The 5,309-nt window shown below is 37.4% G+C and overlaps 1 pseudogene; it reads right to left on the minus strand.

Moving 5' to 3' along the window:
• Window positions 1-286: 286 nt before the first annotated feature.
• The window catches only part of LOC110099137, a 5,363-nt pseudogene continuing 340 nt past the window's right edge, over window positions 287-5,309 (minus strand).

Genomic DNA, 5,309 nt, shown 5'->3' on the forward strand with positions numbered 1-5,309 from the left:
GGGAGAGAGGATGAGGGGAAACTGTGAGCCACAAACAATGCAAAATCTTTATTTCTCTTGGCTTCCTCCTAATACAAAACTAAAGCCTATAAATAGGCTTCTACAAGCTATACAAATAGCTACACCTAAGCTATACAAAAACAAACCTAAATCTAGGACTAATACCTAACAATCACACCCTTAGTCCAGATTTTAAAAAATAAAAGATAACCACTATTCTTGATAGAACAGCCAAAGAATGATCATGTCGGTCTCCTCCCCACAGATCTCCTGTCGCACTGCAGCTAATCCCCGAGCACCCCTAGCTCGGCTTCCGCGCCCTGTGCATCCACCAGCACCCTGCGCCTCAGTGCCCGCGCCTGCGCCTTCAGCCCGCGTCCAAACGCCACAAGCCCGCGCCCGCGCCTTGCACTCATGTGGTCTGTCACCGACCACATCCTGCACGTATCCACCCGTGCAGCGAGCCCTGCGCCTTCACCTGCGCTCCGCTCGTCCCAAGACCACGCTCCGCACTGCCGCATCCGGCCAGAACCCTGCGTGTCTTTCACCAGTGCCCCGCGCTCCTATGCGGACTCCTCGTGCACCGCACGACCACGCATCTCGAAGCGCCCCTCACTTTCAATCCTGCTCTCCAAGAGCAGCCGACACTACCCCAGTGTCCTCCCGACTCCACCCGGAGTCCAAAATTCCACCACAAAGAAGATCTAATCTCTTCTTTAAAGAACTGAACCATTATTTTAATCAAAGAACAGATTTCTTTGAGCAAACCACCGCCTCAGTTCAGCTCCTCACGCAATTTCCACCCAATTCAAAAAGCCTTCTCTGATTTCGCATGTCCGCCCGAAGCCTCCCGCTCCAGTCCACCTCCGATCGGACCTGTCCCGCACTTGGATCACCGCTCCAAACTTCTTCTCCAAGAGCAATAGTCACACTAGATAAACGTTTTCCGAGCTCCTCGTCATTCCTCACTGCAAGCAACAAATGCCTAGGAATAATCCGACTCTTCTTGTTGTCTCTTGCAGCGTTTACGGCCAACTCCAACACCTCAGCGGCAAGGTATTCGAGAACAGCGGCGAGATAAACAGCGGCGCCAGTGTCAACACGCTTGGAATAATGGCCGTTCTTGAGAAAACGAGCAATGAGGCCAACGGGGAATTAAAGGCCAGCCTTGACGGAGCGAAGAACCTTCTTTTTCGACCCTCCACCCTTGCGGCCGCCGGCTGCCTTCTGCGTCTTGGCTCTTGCCAGAATTTCTTGTGACGTTACTAGCAAGCCACAGTGCCAGCTTTTGTTCTTGTCGATCAAGCCGCCCTGCCTTCTACCTCTCGGAAGCCGTCTGCACCGATCAAGAATCCCACGCGCAACTCCGGATTTCAGGCACCTAAAGCCTCCTCCGGCTTGAGCACGCGCATCCGCCTTCTGCTGATCCCGATCCACGCACGATTCTTGCTCCACGGATCGTCCCCTTCAGTTTCTTCAGACAAGAAACTCGTCTCCGCCTCCTCCACCTTTATCGCCACCACCGTGGCTCTGATACCAGATGTGAGATCCTTTCACTTGAGGAAGAAGCACTTCCTCATGGATCTTGCAAGAGGAGGAGAGGGAGAGAGGATGAGGGGAAACCGTGAGCCACAAACAATGCAAAATCTTTATTTCTCTTGGCTTCCTCCTAATACAAAACTAAAGCCTATAAATAGGCTTCTACAAGCTATACAAATAGCTACACCTAAGCTATACAAAAACAAACCTAAATCTAGGACTAATACCTAACAATTTTTTAGTATAAAATTTTTTAGTTTTAAAAAATTTTGTATTAAAATTTTATTTTAAGACACAACTCTCCTTGGCCTATTGGTTGAGAGCTTAGGCTTCCAACTAAGAGATTCAGGGTTCGAGTCTATGTGTATGCGTTGTGTGTGTGAGTTTGCCTTAAATGGCCTAAATGTCCCAAAAAAAAAAAAAATTTATTTTAAGGAATAGTAAGAAAGCTGTTTGGATGTGCCAACTTTTTTACTGTTTTTAAAAAATAATTTTTTAGAATAAAAATTTAAAAAATAGTAATAAAAAACTGTCCAAAATGAATTATAAGGCTTCATTTGAGATTCTACTGCTTTTAAAAATATTTTTTAGTATTAAAAATTTTAGTTTAAATATTTTTAAAAATTGTAAAAAAAAATTATCTTAAAGAAAGCCTAAAAATAAATCTTATTAAAAAGTAATTACTTTCATTTAGCATATAAAAATAAATCTCCATGAGAGTAATAAGATATTTGAATTGAAAGCCCCGATAAGATCAGCAGTCTATGCTGTTTTTTTAAGGATTCATTCATGCAGAAAATTAAAAAAAAAATACACATTATTAGTATATAACCCACTTCTTTGAGTGAAAAACAAAAAAATAACATATTTTTTAGAAAAAATAAATTTTGCTGAATTTTTTTATTGATCATCAATTTTATGATAAAAATTCAAATTTTGTCCGTTATTAAATCGTTTTTTTTTAAGAATAAAACAAATTTGTTATTTTTAGAATAATAGCAATATTGTTTTTTAATTATGAATTAGTAATTTTGCTTATTGCAATTTTTTTAATTTATTTGTATTTTTGTCTTGTAGTAGTTGAATTAGAAGCCCTCACGCATTCTACAGTACACCACCAAAGGGCAAAAATTGATCGCTTATTATGTGCCACACGAAAAAATAAAAAGATGAACGCACTCTTCTGGCATTATATTCCATGCCATGTTTCACCATGGCTTCTAAAATATTAAAGTTAGGGTTTTTTGGGTTATCTTAGGGGTGTCAATTCGGGTCAACGGGTCGGGTTCGTGTCGAATCCGGAACTGGCCCGGCACTATTCGGGTCAACCCGAACCCGACCCGTTTTTAAAAACGGATCAGGTTTATGGATCCGAACCCGACCCGATTCGGGTTCGGGTCAACCCGACCCGACACAAATGACCCGAGGTTGACCCAAAATTGCTAGTTTAAACCCTAAAAATTGGGTCAATCTCGAATTTTCGGGTAAAAAAGGGTCAATCTCGAGTTTTCGGATCAAAAATGAGTTTTCGTGTCACTTTCGGGTCAATTTCAGGTTGTTGGGTCAACCCGAACCCGACCCAATTTTTAAAACGGGTTGATTTGTTGAACCCGAACCCGACCCGTTTCGGGTTCGGGTCGTGTTTCAGGTCGTGTCAAAAATTGACACCCTGTTATCTTATGGTGTTTGTATATATATAAATGTAGAATCTGTTATATTTTTGTTGTGATTTCAGAGGATCGTGAGGTATAAAAAATAATTTAGATTATATTGATGTGTTGGATATACGTACATTATTAAGGCGCTTTATTCTTTTACGTATATTCTCGATTATACATATATTCAGCACACTAATAAACCTTGTTGAGATCTTCAAAAAATATATAGAATTAAGTAGAGCGGAATGAAGAGAAATATCTCAACAATTTTTTTTCATTTCATTTAATGATGCCTAATGCTCCTTAAAGAAAAATGTTTAAAGACTTGTAGGTTGATTTAGCTGCCTATTAATTCGGTCACAACACATTGTTTTCTATTAAAATTAATAGACCTAATTTTACCTACTAACCCATATAAGCCATTACCAATCTCTGTAGTGTTGCTGATTGTTCTAGTTGGGTTGTCTTATTATTGGGTTTTGTTTTGTTTTGGTGGATGGTGTTGGTTGGTTTGATGTCTTATAGTGTTGGTTTGACTGCTGAGTTGCTCTGTTGTGGATTGGTTTTGTGTTGTTGGCTGGTGGCTTGTGGGGACTTGATTTTTCTTATGCAGCTGTTTTTTCCTTCGTGTCTTGATGTTTCGTGCGAATTGCTTTTGGTTGTAATTCTTTGGAGCTTTCGGATTTGGGAAACCGCTAGTCGGTGACTGGCTTTTCTATTGTATTGCCTTCTCCAGTTTCTTTTAACTTTATTGGGTGTTTCTTCCTTTGTTTTATTCTAATTGTTTGTATTAGAAAAAACCATTAGCTCATATGTTTTATTTCAAATGTTGTATTTTAGAGAGCTTTTTGTTCTTTAAGAGCCTGTGTTTTTATGTTTATGGAATGTGTAGGCCCTCTCCGTGGGGTTTTTATATAGAAAAAAGTCATTACCAATCACTGTCTAGTTTTTTGTAAAATTTCACCATCGTGTTATAATCAAATTTTAAGATTTTTTGCATTTGGTAATAAAAAAATAAGGTTTATTTGAGACGGCTGCAGTGTTTTATATATAAAATTAATTATAAAATTATAGTGAGAAAGAATTTTTTAAATTCGGGTTGCAAAATACAAATTTTCATCACAATTTTTTTTTTTTTTTTTAGAAAAACAGCAATACAACAATAAATAGTTTCCTAACAAAATTGTTATTACTGTCTTAAAATAAAGCAGTGAGAAATTATCTCAAAATAGTCAAAATAGACCCTTAAGCTGGTATTTGATTTGCAGTTCATATAGAATTATAAAAGAAATCATTTTATATAGATTAATTATATATCTGAATGCTGATTTTCTCTTTGCTACTTTTTTTTTTCGCTACGAGTTATTAATCTTTTTCAAAAGTTAGAATAATTTTCTTATTACTTGCTAAATATATATATATTTTTTTAAAAAATATAATAATAAAATTTTAATACTAAAAAATATTTTTAAAAATAAAAAATATCCCAAATAAAACCTTAATCAAATAAATAGAAGATCTACTTAAACTATTTAGAAGATAATGATTAATTATTTTGTGATGACCCCGAAAGTCATCTGAAGACCAATCAAAATATACTGCTTGGTACTGCGGCTCGATGTTGATGATGTGACGTATTATGATTGATCTCTGAATGATGTTATGCATCCAATCTCCCCACGGAATAATTTCTTTCGGTTGTTGGGCTTACTAAGTGCCCGAGATTATTTTTAATTTAAAAAACGCACTTATTTAGCATGTTTTTTTACTGCTTTTATTCTTTTAAAATTCAAATTATTTTTAAAAATGCAGAATAGCTTTCAGTATTGTTAACAATTATCTCTAAGACAATCCCGGCCACCACTAACTGATGGCGACCGCCACTTTAACCAACTTAATAATTATTCAATAAAAATATATTTTAAAAATATTAAATATATTTTATTTCGCATCAAAATGTAAATAAAATAAAAAATAAATAAATAAAACTGACCCTAAACAACGAATTTTTATTAGGTCCAGACACCTGAAGTAGCTCTATATCCGGACGCCAAATAAAATGTCACCACGTGCTCTTACTCTTTACCGTGCGGCCCGACGACCCGATCCGGA

Source organism: Dendrobium catenatum, unplaced genomic scaffold (genome assembly GCF_001605985.2).
Source record: "Dendrobium catenatum unplaced genomic scaffold, ASM160598v2 fragScaff_scaffold_264, whole genome shotgun sequence".
Lineage (NCBI taxonomy): Eukaryota > Viridiplantae > Streptophyta > Magnoliopsida > Asparagales > Orchidaceae > Dendrobium > Dendrobium catenatum.